This window comes from Bombus flavifrons, chromosome 17 (genome assembly GCF_040668555.2).
Source record: "Bombus flavifrons isolate JBK064 chromosome 17, iyBomFlav1_principal, whole genome shotgun sequence".
NCBI classification, from domain to species: Eukaryota; Metazoa; Arthropoda; class Insecta; order Hymenoptera; family Apidae; genus Bombus; species Bombus flavifrons.
This window is the reverse complement of record NC_138458.1, coordinates 999,881-1,019,103: the sequence shown is the minus strand read 5'-3', so window position 1 is coordinate 1,019,103 and position 19,223 is coordinate 999,881. Positions and strand designations below refer to the sequence as shown.

Genomic DNA, 19,223 nt, shown 5'->3' with positions numbered 1-19,223 from the left:
CTATACGCGCGTGTCGTTTTTGTAACGAACTGTCCCATTTAGAGGTGAAATTGTCAAGCCATTTTTTTTAGAGTTGCTATTGTATCTATACGAAACCCATTTCTATACATCGCAGCACTGCAAACTAAAGAAAGATTGTACGCGTGCGAATAACATACTTGGAAACAACGTAGTTCATAAATTAATTGAAATTCAGTTATTTTTAGAAATCTCGTTTCAAATAAATAAGGTTTAGAAGAAGCCGACAATTAATCGTTTTATACAACTATATATATATCCATTTTACATATACTGTGATATTACTGTTACAGAATAATTATTTGCTAATTTTCTACTTGCATAAGCGCAATATACACATTCTATCCTTTCTATCACAGTGCTACGTAGATTCCACAAACGCATTCATCGTTAAATATATTGTAAAGTGATTCGCTAAAATTAGATATAATGATTTGAATACTAAGTCAGATGAAATATATCCAAAGGAAATTGGTCGCCATTGTTGTGTATATCACCTACAGCTCTTGTCAATGGACAATTTATTTAAAAAAATGGGATGAATCCATTTTTTGGTTAATTTAAGAAACGAGAAATTTACTTCAACGTGTTTTCGTTTATAAACAATTAATAATTTAAATCTTAAGATATCGGTTTGTTTTAATCGATCGAAACTTTGTTAATAAATGGATTTTCAAGTCAGTTTCTGTAATCCGTATCCTGCCCAAACAGTTCGATACACCAATATTCAGACACAAATAATAGCGAACGTAACTGTAATCTGTGCATCTGTTTTCAAATAATAATAAGCAAAAAATCCTCTTGGCAGTAACACGTAATCACGCCATGATGCAATAATATTCCACTATCCCTTCACTGACTATTATCACGAACTATTCTTAAATACGGCTAGCTTAGCCTAATACATACAACTAGATAATTATATTAGATAAAACGACAGTTTGAAACATTTTATACACAATTTAACTCTCGATTCACTCTCAGTCTCGTTCTTTTTCTACTGTTCGTGCACACATGAACAGACAGATACACGCAACTCTTTTCCTTTGTTTGACGGTTAACGTCCCTAAACGCGTGTTTTCAAATGACTGCGCTGTGCCGACCAATCAGGCGATGTGAAATAGTTAATCATATTGGTATCTAACATAATATTACATGTACGATTATGAGCAGATTGTTTAACTGCGATTGGGTAACATACTCGTAAATTATTATTACATTTATTAAATTGTCGTTATTATTATTATTAAATGAAATTGTTATAATTAAATGTAATTATCATTACATTTAAAGTATTATTAACTACATTTATATTAGGTCGTATCCATGTGCAAACTTAAAATTGACGGAAATATTACATATTGTTGTTATCTTGTTTCCTCTTCTAAATGGATAACCTCGTATTAACATTGGAATCTGTTGAGATTAATTATTTCACGTCGTCCGATTGGTCGGCACAGTGCAACTTTTAAGTGCGATGCGTTTATGAACGTATTTCGAGTCGTTACGTAAACGAACGTTGGTCGACTCGTTCGAGCACGTCTTGCCGGTCTGTGAAGAGTGAAGCAAGTGAAAAGTGGAAAGTAAGTCGAGAGTTGAACTGCATATAAAATGCAACTAATCGTCTTTCTGTGCATTATAATTCTTTACTTATTTATAATAGATTAACTTGGACTGTAAAAGTAACAAAATAAGGAACGATAGAATATTATTACGCCATAGCGGAATCATGTGTTGCATTCAACAAAATGTCTTCCTTTATTCACGCTTCGCGAACTATTCACATATTAAATAATAACAACAGGGTCTGATAGCGATACAGGTATATTTGTTGCCGTTTAACGTAATAATATTACAACAATTTTAATTTACTTAGCGTATAGATGTTTATAAACAAAGGTGAATTAAAGCATAAGACAAATTTTAAATAATTGGAATTTAACGAATTGTGGATTATTTGTACAATGAATTTACATTTATCTGTACACGTAGAGACGTGGACAAGCTAAGTGGATCTTATCATTCGCGATTCGCTTATACACACTTTGATTTTTAAGTCGATCTAACACAGATGTTGAGAACAGTAAGATATCAAAACGTTGAGTTAAAAGTATTATTATCAGTAACATAATATTATTGACAACGAATATTGAAATGTTAAAGCATAAATTAAAATATAAGAATTACGCCAACACAAAGAATGTTTAAAATATATAAATGCACGAGCTATTAATAACAGTTTGGACAAGTAGCGATATATTTATAACGTATTACGTAATAATGATATCCTTAAAATTCCAAACAAGTTTAAAACATCTTTTGTAATTCTTTTACAATTTTTTAAACCTTTTCTTGTCCTTTTAAGTATTTACATTAATCAATGTCCGTATATATATATATATATATATATATATATATATATATATATAATATATATAGGGGATCTCGATATTAATGGTACAAATGAGGAAAGGGTGATTCTGCATAAAAATGGAAATCAGAAATATAAAGTAAATTTTTTTTTATTTAAAACATGGAGAAAATTTCGTGAAAATCGAGTTCGAAAATTTGCCAAACATATCTGAAGTAGGCTAATTCCGATCTGGGCAGGAAATGGAAAATGGAAAGTGTAAAACAAAATTTCTGCGCAAAACGCTTCGTTTCCGAGAATGATATTTAAAATAGCAGCAGGGTTATTCTGAATTAAACACATTCAAACACCATCTTTTGAAAATAATGTTACATTTTTCACTTATTTTCGCATCTAGAATAATCTCTTACTAATTATTAGTCTATAAGCTATTAACCAATTTGCTATAGTAACGATCTCAAAATTTGTCGCTTTTATATTGGTAAGGAAAAAAACTTCCTATTAGAACTGTTTTGTAAATGAACTTTAAACGATGATAGTTCAAACTCGTTTCCTCTAAAATCGTGATTTTTCAGTTACGTCATTGATGCAGTAAATGAGCGGTTTGTCAGAAAGGACGAAAAATTGCCATGATTGAAGAAGAAATGGCCGTTTTTTTCACATATATAGGGTGATACGTAACTTGCGGTACAATTGGGTACGGAGGGTTTCTACGACGAAATATAAGACGAAAATAGAATAAAAGTTTTCATGTGACGCTTCGTTTCCGAGAAAATCGAGTTTGGAAAGGAGGATGTTAAAAAGAGGCCATTGTTGGACTTTCTTGCGAATTAAAAGTTCTCATAGTACATTTAAGAGCACCGCTCAAGAAAGAAAAAATGTTATTAATATTTATGCGAAACGTGATGGAAAAATTGAAAAAATGAGTGTGAACATAGGAAAGATAATCTTCATTTTCTTCAGATACTGATCTATTTGCGAAATAATTTATAAATTCCGCTGGTAAATCGATTAAAGTTTGAAATCGAGCAGTTGTTGGCTATTGTTCTCACGTAGCAACAATCTGGTGGTAGTTTAGATTTGCTCCATTTCAAACTTCAATTGATTTATCAGCAGAATTTCTCAAGAATTATTATCTCGTTATAGATGAATGCATTATTCCGTAGCTGAATCAAAATTTTGAGAAAATGAGAATTAAGTGTAGAATATGGGTAAGTTTAACTGGTGTCACCTTCTCATCTTTGCATTCGTTGTTTTCGACTTTCCCATCACATTTCAAGTGAATGTTAATAATATTTTTTCGTTCGTAAGGAGGTCCAAATATGGCCATTTCTTACCTTATTCTCTGACATCTCTTATTCTTTGACAAGTATATATATAAACGTGGCTAATTCCGAACTGAACAGGAGTAAATAATAGACAGAAGGTTCAACAACGCGCGAAAATAAGTAAATAACGTAGAATAAAATGTTTTTACGAGATATTTTGCTTTCGAGAGAAATAAATTTGAAATTGTATCAGAGCAGTTCTTAATTAAACATATTCGAAATTTATTTGCTTGAAAATGAAGCCTTAAACGGAAAAAAAGATTATTTTACATTTTTGACTTATTTAATAACCTCCAGATGATTGTTTACTCATACCTAGTTGATATTTAACCAAGTTTAAGTATATTTGGTACAGTTTCAAAGTCTAGCTAGTTTCAATTTATTTTTTTACATAGAATCACCCTGTTGCCGATTGTATTACGTTTACTGAAACACCCTGTATGTACATTGTCTTGTATTCTGTATATCAATTTTTTCTTCGATTATTGCAAGGATACATGAAAAAAACGTGTTAATTTATACTTTTAGAGTAGTTGAAACTGTTGCGAAATTAAGCAGTGTAAATGAAATAGTAATGTAAAGAAGGTACGAAGGTGTAGCAGTACTCAGAAAGAAGCGTAAAGATGTAGCAGCTAAATTATTGTGTCCGTGGAAACAAGAAAATTCCTGAATATGCCTGTTTTCAGAAATGTAGCTAGAGTACACGACAACTTGTTCCACACATAGATGAAAATTAAGATTAGCACTGAGAATTTGCCCTACAGCTGTATCTAAGAAGTAATTTAATGGAATTAGCATCTTAATTAACTGTTCTCCATTAATAACTCCGAGAAACGATGACTCTTTAAATGGCGAATATAAACCTGCGAATAAAATAGGGTTATCCCATAAGTAATGCGGTTTTTGTGAGAGTTATAATAAATAATAGAAAAGATCCCCAAGAGCACAATTATATTAGTTTAGTACAATTATATTAGTTTTATAAAAATTTATACTTCTATTAAGCTGTTTCGACTATCAAACAGCAAAGTTATTATATGGTACACGCTTGCGATAATTCTTTATAAATATCTCATTTCCCCTTCGATTTACATGATATACATATTCCGTTTATACATTCTTCGCCAAAAAAATAACTCAAGTATGCTATCTTTAATTTCTCAATGACGCGTGCAAAGTTTTTCGTCTGTGACGTTTAACGTGAAAACATTAGCGGTTCGTTGAAAATAATTAAAAATCTTATGAGGTTTAGAGTGTAACAAGAAAAATTGTATTATTTTAAGAACGAAATGATAACACATGTACAATAAGAAAATAATAATCAACATAAATTGTAACTAACAGTAATTACTTATCAAACATATACAGGGTGGTTGGTAACTGGTGGTACAAGCGGAAAGGGGGTGATTCTACGCGAAAAAAGAAGTCGAAAATATAGAATAACATTTCTTTTCTTAATTTTTTTTTTCAAATTTTTCCATGGAGACAACGATCTACAGTGAGATCCGTTATAACGTACCGCACGCGTACCGAGCGAAAATTCAAAGACGATTTTCTCGAAAACAAAGCCTCAAACGAAAAATTTTTATGCCATGAAAATAATATTTTAACCCATCAGGAACATCCAAGTTGAATCTTTTTCATCTGAAAATAGTACCCTTGTCCGTTTCTTTTTCCAATGCATTCTTTCTTTTACAAAGCGTAAACGTTCTACTTTGTTTTTCTTTGTTAACGAACGTTTCTTTTTCAATTTTAGCCTCTTAATATCTTCGCAGGATAGTAGAACTCAACGGACACTTGAAATACTGGCGCTAACACTAGATTTTTCCATTATCTGTTTCGTTGTTACACTGCGAGTTGGAAACTACACGCAAAATTGCTCGCTTATTACGATCGAATAACGATGACGCTCGACCAGTACTTTTCTTTTTGCCATAATCTTCATCTTATTACTTTCGATATTTTTGCTACTGATAACTGTTGCTGTTTTAGTTCAAGAATTAGCTTTTTTCAGACTCGTTTAATCTTTTTCAGCGTCCCACATACTTACAAATTTATATAATATTGTACATTAATCTTTACTCATTGATAGATCATGAACTACTGAGCAATTTCTAAACATATTAGCAGAGTGTGTTATCATATCGACCTTAGTATGGAATAGTTCTTTGTTACACTAACTAAACTTCATAATATACTTAATTATTTTCAACGAACCGCATATTCCGAGCTCATAATGTTTTGATATTATACGTTACAGACGAGAAACATTACATGCGTCATTGAGAAATTAAAGATAGCACACCTGGGTTATCTTTTTGACGAGGATTGTATGTACAACGCGTCTGGATAGATCGGGACAAACTTATGTATTAATGAGGTCAAGTAGATAAAAGAAGTACGTGTAATATTACGTCCGAAAATGCTTTATCGAAGAATTATAAATGTTCAAAGATTTCGAGGAAAGTTGTTTTTAAGACTCGTTATACAGAATCAAATACAGAAAAATGGGGAAAACGACAAATTTACATACGCTTTAACGCGAACTGTTCATTTATAAACAGTTTATAATTGAAATCTTAAAATGTTCGTTTCTTTTAATCAATTGAAATTTCATTGATAAATAAAATGGCATAATTAATTATTTTGAAAGTGATGCAAGTTCAATTTTGTATAAAACAGGGGAGGCCAAATTTGAAAACGTATTAACATCTTCGTATAAACGTGTTACTCCAATTACATGTCAGAAAACGTCAACTCTTGTTACCCACTTGAGTTCACGAATACGTAGTATAAATCTGGTCCCGACTTTTTCAAACACCTTGTACGCTATATTCATTTTCAATATAATTAAAGCAACGAATCACTGTAAAAATTATACTCACTGTCCTGTATGAAGAAAAGAAAAATGATTTTGGATCGCAGGCGATTAACGACGCGAGGAAATGTAAGGTAGGATTTGGTCTGTGTAGTCAGGCGTCGGACGAATTAGATCCTCGTTGGACCGAGATTGAATTACCTGCGCCTGTTTACCCGACATTGTGTGTTCGATGCCTATAACCAATATGCCGACATTGAACTTTCAATTAGTGTCACTTAACTCTGCAAACACAGCCGCTCCCGTTCCGGTGAGTCGTGTCGCCCGACGCTTTCTTCAGTTTTCTCGCGTTACGTCGCCACCGAACAGCCTTCTTCCTTCCCTTTCTGTTTAGTTTTCGTTATCGAGCGCTCAAACAACCCTGAAACAGCAAACTGTTCCGTTGCTGCTTCCGCCAGTATATATATATATATATATATATATATATATATATATATATATATATGTGTGTGTGTGTGTGTGTGTATATATATATATATGAATTCCTCAATTCAGTAATTATTTAGTATAAATTCGAATAGGGCTGACCTCGCCAACCTCAACGACCCTGAAATATACTGCGAAAGTCAACACTCTGAATAACTTATTCCTATACATAGTTAGACAAGTATTCGTACACCATTTAGAATAGAATAACTTTCTTAAAATCGAACCAAACGACCTCAGCCTTTTTGAGAATCTGGAAGGATTAGCTTACGAGATAATATCTAATAGAAATTTTGAAATATGGAAAATAAAATAGTAAAGGTCATCTTGCACAACTTGTTTATTTGGGCTTGTAATAGAAATTGAAGTAACAAATGTTGAACACTTGTATCAAAATATATACACGCTGAAAATTTCATCGAATAACGTTGCTATGAGCTAATGGTTCTCGCGTCTCCCACCCTATAACGGTAATAAATCCAAGATGCTTAAAAATTAATTTTTAAACAAATTAAAGTTAAGATCCCTACATCTTTCGATGCTTGTCACTTGTCACAACTGGCATAAATCTACAAAACGTGCTTTTTAAATTTTCACTACAGGCTCGGATAAAAAGACTTTTACTACTGTAATCGCCATTCCTAGATGTTTCAATTTGCTCAACATTTCTTTTACGCATTATTTAACGAACTAATCCTTCTAGCTTCTAAAAAAAGCTCAAGTCGTTTGGTGCAATTTAAAAAAAAGCTATCGACTGTCTGTATAACCACTGCATGGCTTTAGCCTTCAAGTTAAAAACCAATATGTTTAATACTATACTATTTATCATTTAACATATACACGATGTCATAAAATTAAATCGTGACCCGAAAATCGTCAGTATGTGAACTGCTGTAACTTTGTAAAAAGTGGTCTACCTGGGCTCGTTTCTTCACAACTTTGAACCTAATTATTTCAAAGATCCGTTTTTGTTGCAATATGGAGTAGGAAACCAAGGTTGCATTTCTTCATTTCAAATTTGACAAAAATGAAATTTAAAGTCAGACTTAGATGACAATTAGATTTACGTAAGAGTTTGAAATTTGCGATAAATTTTCGGTTGGAACGCGCGTCTCTTTTAAAGGAAGTCTCCTCTGCCGTCTCCGAAATGACAAGTGTCATGAAGTGTGGAAAAGAGAAACTGTTTTTTCATACAGTGTCACGAGTTTGGCCAAATCTAGACAATCGAGACATCAATGCAAGCAATTGCAGCGGCGTGGGAAGGCATCGGAAATGTAAACGAGGCGCGACACTTCAACGCCTAAGAACCCTCGAGGATCGGGCTCTGGAGGTTTCCTGCATTTTCAAGCGGCGCGTCCGACTCGTAGCTGATTTATTGCACCAGACCCCGGTGGGCGTTGTTACACCGGTTAGAAAATACCTGGCCATGTCTGCAGAGTGTCTAGAGTGTAGCTGTTGACAGGTTTTCGTTGCTTTCCCCGAGAACAAGGGGGGTTTCCAGGCTCGTCGTCTGCGGGCCTAACAATAGCAAACGTCCCATTCAGAAACTGCTTCTGTTTTAAGAGATCGGTCAGTCCCCGCGGATTATTCCGCGATTCGTAATATGTAAGTTCGTAATACAGGCCAGGCATTATTCGCGAAATATCCCGCTTCGTGATGCAAATGGATTTTAATCTCAGGAAAGTAGCTACATACGTGTTCAACACGGTTCGCGATAATCCTTAGATCGAGCTAGGAAATTAGTTCGGAAAATAAGCTATGTATGTTTAGCTTTCTTCTTTCATTTACAGTATTCACCATATTGCATATTATCACGTTTCATAGTCGACATTCACCGCTGAATTTTCATTAAATAATCCATAAATTCGTCTAATATCGTGAATAAGATAGAATAAAATCATGCTACAATCGACCGAGTGAAAAGAATAACGTTTATTCATTTAAAACTCCGCTTTGGAAAAAGGTAAGTTTGGAAATTCATCAGCTTCCGAGGTATCAAACTTTTGTTTTTGTTCACGTTTGTATTATTAAACATAGGCAATGCCATGATTTGCTTTCTATTATTGCTATTATACAGGGTGGTTGGTAACTGGTGGTACAAGCGGAAAGGAGGTGATTCTACGCTAAAAAAGAAGTCGAAAATATAGAATAAAAAATTGTTTTTTAATTTTTTTTGTTTTTTATTTTTCCATCGAGACAACGATCTACAGTGAAATCCGTTATAATGAGACGTGATAAAGTGCACGCGTACCGAGCGAAAATTCAAAGTCGACTTTCTCGAAAACAAAGCCTTAAACGAAAAATTTTTATTCTATATTTTCGACTTCTTTTTTCGCGTAGAATCATCCCCTTTCCGCTTGTATCACCAGTTACCAACCACCCTGTATATGCGTTATAACCTGACTTCCGTCACATAGGTCTGTTCTCTTAATTTCCTTTATTCTCTATTTCATTGGAATAGTTTCATAAATAAGGGTAAGTTAGTACTTTTTAAGAATCGTTTTATTAATGCAACAAGCGTTCGAAATGTTGTCTGCTCTTTAAACTAAATTATTATGCGTTTCTTGTAGTAAATTATGCGCGTTGTGTAAATATTCCAACGCTAAACCGATGTTTCTTTTTAATTCGTCTACGCCATTACTACTCATGGAGTACATCTTGGATTTAATAATACAAAGCCGAGCAAAAACAGAAGTTTCACGTCCCGAAACTTGCAATTAATACACGGGTACCTGACGGATTTTTAAATTCACTTTTTCTCCTTTTTTTTCAGAAATTAAGCATTAAATTTTGCATTTAGCGTCATCACCCGCCCGACTGTACCACGAATTTGGAGACAGTTGAAGGGAAACGTGCATGAATATTCTCAAGTGCTTTATTTACTATCCATTCTTAATTATACAATAAATGTCATACTTTAATGTCCCATTAATATCAATTCCGTTACTTTCGCCAGTTCTTTGAAGCAGCCCAAGTAAGATTAATAAAAATAAACACGATACATACACGATAAATACATGCGAATGAACCAGAGATCAAAGTCGGTGGTTGATGTTCAGAACTAAAGAATGATGAGTTATACTAGCTAATAAAACAGTGAAGATCGGCATCGATGAACTCTCGTTAAATACGGCTTGTTCAGACAAAAATATAAATATTAATTTCAATCATTGACTAAATAGACTGTGTACTATTGGGATATATAGCAAGTAAAACTTCTGTATTCGAGGGATGAAATTAGGCTACAAATTAGACTATCATCTTAGAGTCATATTTCTTTCGATTTTGCTAATACATTCTTTTGAATAATCTGTATTTTTTACCATTAAAGAAGGTGAGATCAAAACACAATCAACCAAGTCACATACATATAATATTCGTTTGCCGAGTGATAAGTGCATAAGTGATAAGTGCTTTGAGTGAATATTAGAAACGGGCGCACACGCACATAATTTTTGCTCCTTCGAACCGTATTCCACGTCGACCGATAACAGCAACGCTGCTTCAAAAGGAGAAGGAACCAACGAAGGCATCGACGCAACAGTACTGCACGACGCCGATTTCCAGCTAACGAGCATCTGTCTTTGGCAAAAGGTAAGTTCGTTGCGCTATCAATCAGATTCAATTCTCCCTCCTCCCGTACAGCTTCGATCTCTCGATATAGAAGTACGTAAAACGACACTCGTTTAAGGCGTAGATTACGATGTTCTATAAACTTTACCTCGTCGTTTCGCGCTTCTCAAAACATCGCAGAAACCTTTGCTAAAAATTGGGTGGCCTACGAAAATCCACGTTTTGGAACATGTGGATATCCGTATCGTTATAGCTTTCCAAATCAGTATATCGTAAAGGTAATTTAAGCGAATGCCCAACGAGCACTTGACGATTGAACGAATGCTTTGACTAATGACCCAAAAGTACCTCACTTTCGTTGTTGGCATTCATTTTGGAGAGTCAAAATTATTGTAACAACTTTGAAGAAACAAGTAGAGCAACATCATTGCTGGCAACGCGAGCGAGCATGTGTTTAACAATTTTTCTATTACTGCCTCTGGCAGATTTAAGAAAAAGCGGATTAATAGTCTATCGGTCCGTAACCGAAGTCAACAAAATGCCGATTTATAAACTATCGGTCGATAAACGCTGGCGTTTTAAAGACCATTAATAGGCTGTCGATAAGCAATGTGTTAAAATGACTTGGGCCGAAAATTTCGCAACTGAATGATTGAAGTGGAAGCTTACGGAAAATGGATTATAGAAACAAATAAACACTTTAATCGCATTATTTATTACTTTAATGTACGGAAGATAGGAAAATACGCAAGACGGTATAGTTACGTTTACGTTATCTTTGTCCTTCATGCGTTGAATTTGACAAAGTAAAGTTAACGTATCTGTTAAACTAATAGTTTCTCGACGTAAACAAGTTAATGCATTTTTTGTACAGAATGTCCTGTTGAATGGATCGATGTATTAAAAAATATACGATTCCATTTGAAGTAACGTCGAAGACGTTTGTATGTCCTCTACGCGTTTTCTTACGCAAAAACTAATCACGTTAAGTTATGCCCATCTCGAAACCATTCGTCTTGCTCCTGAAACATTTCTGTAATATTATCAAGGACAAGCGAGATATTCCAAGTGATAAACTTAGCTGGGGCATTCTGTATGTATAAGTCGTGGATAGTTGTACCGATGGGTAAACTGTATGTCGCAGAAGATACGTTTAAAAATTAGGTTTTTAGATCGAGATCAGTGATTTTCGACTGATCGAGACCAGTATTTAAATTTTCACCATCAGGAAGACACGAGATTGTAGCAAGTCAGTGAGATAAGTCACACAGAGACTAAGACTATGAATTAGAAAGAAGACTAAGAAAGAACTAAAAGCTTGAAAGTGACATTATGTCCTAACCCCAACCTGTTAGAATGGTTTAAATAAATTTTTTCAACTGCCGGACATTGTAATTTAAGTACTAAATAAATTCCATAATCGATACTTGGATTTCACTAACTTGACGATGTATTTTATGCAAAAAATCTGCAATAAATAAATGTGCGAGATACTTTTGAGAAATGTAAGGATGAGTAATGTCAATAAGAAAGAATAGGCATAAATTTCTACTACTCGTAATCATTGATGGAACACGTGAAAACAGAAAAGTGAGAGATGAATGCGAGGATCAGATACAAGTATTATACTTGAATAGTAGCTTTTAAATTCTACTGCATTTATTTCTTTGATCTCACCTTAAATTTTAACTATACTACTCGAATTGTCAAAATGTAAGATATATAAGGTATCAAACACTTTCATGTGTTTGACCAGAAAATGATTTAAGCAAAGATTTCTCCGATTACTTGGGCAATATAAATTCCAACTTACTTGCTACTCTCATTAGAAACCTCTTGCCGGAAAATCGTTGTTACGGGCCAGTGATCCAAATATAATTACTACCATCGTCGACAGGATGATTTAAGAGGTTGTGCTACGTTGGGTAGCTTTATGAAACCGAGCACTTCATAAAATACTCGTCCTTTTAGGAATTTTCAATACTCGCGATTAACACTTTTCATCGTTCGGATTAGATATTTCTATACAGTGTATCCGTCTTATAAGATCAAAGGCCTTTCGTCAAGGAGAAAATTCAAAACTTGGAGCTTAAACTTTAGCTTTCTTTTAAGCTTTTTCAAATTTGAAAATTCTTAAGTTTATACAATATCTTGCAACGATATAGGTGAAATGTTGTATCTTGAAATGTCCTCTACTATCAAGCAAAGAAAAAAGCAAAAAATATTAATTTTTGGTGTAATGCTTATATAAAGTAGTCATTTTAAAAAACAATTTACCTAATTAAATTTGCCACTAAAAAAACAAATAATTTTTATATACAACATTTGTTTGTACTTCAAGGAGTTTCCGAGATATTAAAAATAATTTCAGCCATACTTGCAGGGCTGAAATTATCACCGATATAATAAAATATGGAACAAATGTCTTCGAAAGCTAATGAATTTCATGAAAATTGGTTATCGACACTTGGAAAATCTCCCTAAGTAACGAATCAGTAGCGACATTAACGTATTGGGACTAATGAAGCACAATACTGTTTTACTCGGAGTTCAACATCTTCCCATGCTTTGATACAAAAAATATAGCGTTGTATACAAAATACTACAGCTGACGTTGACATTGAAATCTCCGAATTGTGCCCACATATTAAAATTAGCTGAGACGCCTTATATATTATTGTAACATTTAAGATTCTGCGATTTTTTCTCTTCTCATTCAGCATATTCTAACGCATACGTATTTACGTGAACGCGGTAATTTCCATTCTCTCGATCGGCACACCTTTGCAAACCAAATTTATTTCTTTTCGATAATTAAAAGTTGAATGCGCGAATAAATTAATAAATCAATATATAGCGGCATATAACTAGGATAACAACTTTATTACGTTTGAATCCGTTTAAACTATTGGAGAAGGAAATATACACTTTGCACTGGAATGGGCATAAAACTTTTACAAGAACTCAAGAACAAACGTTCCGTTAACGCCGTGCAAATTCTAAACGTAAAGTTTCGTTTTTATTACCGAAGGTAGGAAGCGCGACAAAGTTTCACTGTTTTTCCGATAGTTAAAATTTCCAGAAATTGTGCAAGTTAAATGTCTAGGAAGTCGAAGCGTTGGCTCGGTGCTCATTAAAACCTGATACTTCATCGTGTCAATAAAAGTACATGCAACGGCCAGTACAAGTGCGCGATTAAATAATTTACCGTTTAATAATCAGGACGTAATTTTCGTTTGCTTATAATTTAATCTACGGAGGTTCGTTGTCTGCTTCATTTCTTCATCCATGACACTAGCATCCCTTCCGCAATCATCAATACGAACTCCATATGTATGTACATGTGCTGGATATTAAACGTGTTGATTTATTTAATGACGAGACAAGTGAATACTTGTGATTAGTCGTAGTCGTCTACTCGCTATAATATTACTGGATAATTATCCTCCTAGAGAGCAGGTTCGTCTATTTATAGTGGTCGGGGAAGTAGCGGAAAGTTTGAATTCGATGCCGGTTGACGGTTGCTCGTAGCGGCGGTATTGTTTTGTCCAGAGTTTGTTTACTTTTAAATCTTGCACATCGAAAACCGCGTTGATAGTCCGAGGCAAAATTCGATTCGAATCGTTCTGTGACTCATGTGCCGCTACGTACATATACCAAATATATTATATCTATAGGATGCGGTACGTAAATGTAACCACTTAGATCAATGCAGAAATAAAGCTTTTAATGAAAAGAGGTTTCAGATAAGATAACGTATCATAGATACGTATGCATGTCCTCCATAGATAGTCTAATTATAATCACATATAGTTCCTAGTTTTTGTTTATCAGCATACGTGTATCTTCGTTACTTGTGCAGATACAAAAAAGTGTATGAGAAAATAGTTCTTTGCATATTTTTATCATCGTATTATTTTAGTTGATGAACAATGGACTTCAAACATGCTGCCTTGAGACTTTGTGGTAATTTAAAAAGTAAGAAATTGAACATTTTCTTACCTTTGACCAAGATTTTATTATTTTACACGAGATGTTGGATTCGACTGACCTTGCTTTCGAGATTCCTGTAAATCGTATTGTTAAGTATCATCAACCTTGTTTGATGACACTTCTAACGATTATAAATATCCTACGAATCGAAATGCAATCACAATTGAGTCAACGTGTTAATTGAAGCAGTGGAAAACTCTTTCGTCTTGTTCGTTTCATTCACGTCGACGTGTACGGTCAATAAGAAAAAATAGAAATGGTGCTAATGTATGGAGAAGCCGTCAAGAATTCTGTAGATGCACAGCGACTACATCATTTCTGCAACTATGATCGAACGTGCAACGAAATGATCAATCATTCGTGTGTCGTATAGGAAAATGTCTTGAAAATAACGGAGGTTATATCGGGAATTTCTTGTAAAATAATAACAATTTTAGGCAAAAATAAGGAAATTTCCTATTTCCCTCGCAATTATCATGAAATGTCTACTCAATGTTGTTTCGAGATCAACATATTTACGTGTTTAAAATTCATTTCTTGTCAGCTAGAAATATCCCGTTATTATGAAACAAGCCGTCGATGAACTTGAAACGTGGAAACAAGATATCTTTGAAGGAAAAAAACACGAAACACGAAACACGATATTCGCCGTTCTAAACTAAATAACTTTTTCCCCGTATATGTTTCCTCATCCGCAAAAATAACGAAGATATCAAAAGGGAAACGACCTGTATAAAAATAATGATAAATGGTAGCAATCGAATTTACGATACATTTAGAAGATTGGATGAAATAAACATTAAGTCATGCTAGCGTTAGGATATCTCGAAAACGAAGGTTTCATGTATAGGAGAAAGTTGTTCAAAATGTGGACCTTGACTTGAATGAAATCGATTTCAAGTGCATTAAAGTCGGCGATTGTTGATTAGCCTTTATTACTTTTCAATGGAACAGAATTATTATATACTATTAGGAACAAGTTTCTCAAAGTTTATCAGAAGTTTAACAATTCTGTGAAACGGAAAGGAATTGAAACACAGGAGCGTAATTACAATTTTATACAGGAATGGCGAAACTGGAACTAAGAAGCCAATAAATCTGCAAAGCCCAACCAAGTGTAGAAGCGGAAAGTTAATCTAAACATTGTGAAATTGATTTATCAAATCGTGAACGAATAAAGCAGATATTTTAATCCAAGACCTTTCGTAACTTTGAATTAAGTTCTCCCACTTCTTCGTTATAGTTGGCTTTATTATAACGGATGAAAAAGTTAAAGATTAGAAGTGGCATTGCACTCACAAGATAATTGTGCAACGCAGCCTAAACATGTGACGCAAGAGACAACTTATGTATATTCTTATTATCGGAGTTCAACAATACAATTCCTCATTTCCAACGAATTTCTTCGACTTGTGCATGCCGAAATCAAACTAGTAAATTTATCTTAACAAAGCAGCAATAACCCAACTATACCGCATGTTCGCCTTAACTAAAAAAGATTAAATGAAATAAATATTTCAAGAATCTTCTTAGTTGTAATAGCAGAAATATTTAGTAGGTTGAAATATATTTCATAGCTTTTATTTTTTATAAATATTCCATAGTTTACAGCGTTTGCGTATTTAGAAAACATTTTGCTTATAAAAATATAAAAATAAAGTATAATCACAAGCAAAAATCACAAGCAAAAATCACACCAAAATTTCTTTCTTAAACCATAGATACGTATACACAGTTTATGGCGTCAATTGAACACACTCGAACAACTGGTTCGTCTCGCAGACGCATTAAACGCAGTCATTTTCCAATAAATTTGCCGACTGTAACTAATAAATAGTAGAATGAGATTACCATTTTGAAATATGAAAATAAAGATAATAAAGATGCATTCAAATAGAAAAAAGACAAGATAGAAGTATTTGCCCTAAATACTGAAATGTAATTATAAATAAGACTCAACACAACAGTGTGATGCACGTAAAACGAATACTACTGTTTATGTCTTGCTGACAACTTGTCAGCATCATATTTGGAATAGCAATAAGTCTACGTACGCGATCACTATCTGGCTGCAACACTTAACAGTATAAATAGACAGAGAACGAAATGCGGTCTCTGTATGATGAGAATGTTTACAGTAGAGCCCTCCTTATCGGAACACCCATTATCCGAATACCCTACGTGCGAATGTTGTGTTATCCGAACATAATATTTCTTAGTAACGGATACCCTTTTCTGTTTCAGATGTGTACATACTTTATTAACGTTTATTCTATTGACTGAATTCTGATTATAAGAATCTATTATGAATATTTTTATTACTACGCATTTCTGTTTATTACTTTTCTCTAATTGTATACACAAACGGTAAGACTTTCACCAAACGATCGTCCTCGTTAAAAGAAGTAACTCTTTTACAGTTTGTGAGTTGTAACATAAAATCTAAAAATAGCGGAATTGTCAATTTGGCCTCTTAGAGTTAAGGTTTATCGGGATTGTTTATATTAACTATACTGAATCATTTTAAAAAGATTGCAAGAATAAATGCACACCTTGTGTACCTTTACTTACAGCGTTCGAGTAAGAAATATGTTTTTTATACAAAGGATATTTACTTACGTGTTAAATAGCGTAAAAGACAGCTTTTGTCATTTCGATGGGAATAAACAGTATTTTTACAATCAGAAACTTGTCAAAGTATATCGCGTGTTTCATTTACGATGAAATACTAATTTCAAGTAGATGGATTATTTTGTAATAATGAGTTTATAGAGGTAACCTTAGTTTCGATACTATCAAGGTGGCATAACCTCTTAAGCTTGCGCGAGACCTAGTTATAAAGTGATAATAATTCATATAATCCATGATAACGATGCGCAAACTATAAAGGACAAACGATTCGGCTTGGTCGTAGCATAATCGAGAGTGGCGGATAAGGGGAGGTTCGAGCTTGAACCGCAAGTATAAAATTAACTGAAAATTCAGGAAGATTATAATGATAATGCCGCTGCATAATGAAGGAGGATAATGTACCTTAACGATCGGTCAGTGATTAACCGCATACGCCTAGCCGATAATCTGGCCAGTTCACCCCGGCCCATATGCGTGGAACCGTCAAGATCCACCGTCAGAAGTGCCAACCACAGTGGTCCCTGTCGCCTTGGTAATTAGTGGAATAGCATTCGAGTGCAAGTTACGACTCATGGAGGGTGTTGTGGACTAGCCGTGCGGCAGACTAATCGATATCCGATCACTCGAGCAATACGTCAAGTACATCCCACGCGCGCTCTTTCACGATACGCGACCACGATCGTTTCATCCGGTCTGTCCACGATTCCACTCGATACCATTCTACTTTTCATGCAAAATGTTGCTTCATTCAGGCAAACGAGGCTTCGCTTCCTACAACCAGTCTGATAGGTCACCTTCAAACCGATACGAACAACACCAACCTGCAAATATTCCCAAACCAATTCCTTCGTTTCGAATTACCCACAACTTTTCGTAGCTAGCGACTAGCACATGTACATATCGTATAGCTATTCAAGTTTTACGAAGAACTTTTCAAATAAAGCGTTTTATGAAAAAAAGCACGGTAGAAGCTCCGAACATCCATTCTTCGAATATCCTAATATCCGACCTTCTATTATCCGAACGTGGTATTTTTCAGCGATGGATACCTTTCCTTGTTTCAAATATATATAGGAAATTGCAGTGATTCTACGTGAAAAAATAAGAAAAATATGCTATAACATTTTTTCATCCGAGACTTCGTTTCCGAGAAAATCGAGTTTGAAAATTTGACATGTATATTTAAATTTGACTGATTGCTGGATCAAAGAAGAGCAAATAATCGGCAGCAGCTCAAACTACATGTGGAAATAAGTCAGAAAAATATGTGGTAAAATTTTTTCATAGGGTGCCTCGTTTTTCCGACAAAAGTAAATTTGAAAATATATCATGCGCGTGTATCAGACCATTTCGTAATTTTCGTAACAGATCGTTCCAACTTTATTTTCTTCGAAATGAGACCTTAAACGGAAAAATATTATTTTACATTTTTTACATATTTTAACATGTATAATAACTTCGCGTTGGTTGCTTATTCATACCTAGTCAATACTTGGCCAGGTCTAAGTATGCTTGACATATTTCCAAACTCGATTTCCTCGAAGACAATGCGACATGTAGAGACTTTTTATCCCATATTTTCGACTTTGTTTTATAACACGATTTGCGACTCACCCTGTATCTTACTAGTGTCGATTCAACCATCTGACCGATAAAAGCTTTTTACTCCGTTGCTTTAACAACACCCTTCTTCCGTAATTCCTTTAGTTTTACTTCGGTCGTCGACAATCAGGTTCTGTTGCTGTATCAGTCACCGTAATCAGATTTGAATAAGCAGATTCAATAAATTCCAACACTTACATTTCACTAATGTTGATATACAACGTACCTATTCTTTCCTTGATTCGATCGAGTAAATTGTAATTAGAAGAATTTACTACGAGACTAATAGCATTTCTAATCATCGAAACAGACTACGACATAACTAACAAACTCGTAAGTGGTCAAAAGTTGTAAATGCGACAAAATTAGCAAGAATTAAAAATAAAAGATTGAAAAGCAAAAA

The 19,223-nt window shown here is 34.1% G+C and overlaps 1 protein-coding gene across 3 annotated transcripts in view; it reads left to right on the top strand.

Annotated features, from left to right (window-relative positions):
- The first annotated feature begins 1,503 nt into the window (after positions 1 to 1,503).
- The window catches only part of LOC138188602 (luciferin 4-monooxygenase), a 79,013-nt gene continuing 61,293 nt past the window's right edge, over positions 1,504 to 19,223 (top strand). Inside the window, exons 1-2 of one of the 3 annotated variants that reach the window (XM_069130546.1) lie at positions 1,504 to 1,601; positions 10,353 to 10,615. The gene's annotated coding sequence lies outside the window, so the exon portion shown is untranslated. Of the gene's footprint in view, positions 1,602 to 1,825; positions 1,841 to 10,352; positions 10,616 to 19,223 lie in introns of those variants that run through there. The other 2 variants (XM_069130547.1, XM_069130549.1) reach the window with 2 other exon arrangements.